We start from the raw sequence: 1467 nt of genomic DNA on the forward strand, positions 1-1467 counted from the left end.
CCCCCCTGGTCCTGGCGGCGGCTCCCGGAAGCCGGCCGCGGAGTTGGCCGCCCGCGAACCCGCGCCGGTCCGGTCAGGGTGACCTGTTGCGGAGCGGCCCGCAGCCCCAGCGGATCCGAGCTCCGGGCGGGTCCTGCGCCGCGGAGCGGCCCGCAGCCCCAGCGGATCCGAGCTCCGGGCGGGCTGCGTCCTGCGCCTCTCTCGGGCTGGACGCGCGGCCCGGGTACTGGGCGAGGGGCACTCCCCGAGGTCGGCTCGCCTTGCTTCGGGGAGCCGGGAGTATTGGGGAAAAAAGGGAGATTCCGGACGTTTCTGATCACACACTTGCAAAGCTGGGAGAGCCGTCTGCAGATAACCAGAATCCATCGCTGTGTCGGATTAGGTAAGCTCCTAAACACCGTGCTTTGGAGGTGATTCGGGAGAAGCGCGAGCCGCAACGAGCAGCTCCTCTGGAATCAGCCGTAAACCTGTGCGGAGCTAGACCGGCCCCCCACCCACCCCCCTCCGAGCTCTCCTCCTGTAGCTCTAGGAGGAAGAAAGGGCACTGATGTTAGCTGTGGAGGAGGGGCAGTTGGAACACTAAATTTCTGTTAAGAAAGAGATAAAAAGATATCTGATGCTCACGGTTTAAGATCATAAAGTGGAAACACACAGGCAGCAATTGAGCCTTATCTTTTTTTTTTTGTGCCTTGGATTTTGTTTTTGAACGCCTTAGTTGCCATAGAGAGCCTTGTTTTCATGCCAGTGTTCAGGAGTTGACTTTGGTGTGTTTTGTGTTTACCATCTGATCGCCTCTTGTTCCAGTCTTTTTGAAGATGACCATCAGTATTTCGGGAAACTTTTCGATCCGTGGATGCAAGGCATTGCAGTCACACAGCTTGCTGGCCATAAAGCCTGTTCCACCCAGATAATTAGTCTTGTACAAGTGCTGTAGAATTATAAATACAGTAAGCATATTGCTGTAAAATGAATATCTTGCCCTAGACTTTAGAATTGTTGAAGAGACTTATGTTTATACCGCTATCTTAATACAAATAACCCTTAACTCAAGCGTTGCAGACATGAAATATGTAGTTTTAAAGATTTGGAAAATATCTCATTAGCCAGATCTAATGATCAAGTGTAGGGGCATTAGGTGCCATTTTTGAATAAATAATTTCATGTAATTATTTTATATTGAGTTCATTTTTTCTTTTTAAAATTCATGATAATTTTGAAACGGTAAGATCTGCCTTTTCCCCATTATATTCCACCTGTCACTGAATCAAATAAAGAATTTGACTTTTCAGAAACACTTTGGGTGTGACTCTGGAAATACTGTTCACCTCACCTGAAGTATTTACGATTGTAACTGGAATTTCAGGATAGCACTTGTATTGTAAAGATAGGCAACAGGGATTTAAGGATAGCACTAGCACTTATAAAGATTGCAGCATACTTTTTTGATGTTTATTTGTAGCATGGGAA

At 47.9% G+C, this 1467-nt stretch overlaps 1 protein-coding gene across 1 annotated transcript in view; it reads left to right on the forward strand.

Moving 5' to 3' along the window:
- Positions 1-199: 199 nt before the first annotated feature.
- Positions 200-1467, forward strand: part of RALGPS2 (Ral GEF with PH domain and SH3 binding motif 2) — a gene marked incomplete at its 3' end in the record, with an annotated part of 209674 nt that continues 208406 nt past the window's right edge. The window contains exon 1 of the mRNA XM_014583897.2: positions 200-382. The remainder of the gene's footprint in view (positions 383-1467) is intronic.

This window comes from Tupaia chinensis, unplaced genomic scaffold, assembly GCF_000334495.1.
Source record: "Tupaia chinensis unplaced genomic scaffold, TupChi_1.0 Scaffold000074_1, whole genome shotgun sequence".
Classification (NCBI taxonomy): domain Eukaryota; kingdom Metazoa; phylum Chordata; class Mammalia; order Scandentia; family Tupaiidae; genus Tupaia; species Tupaia belangeri.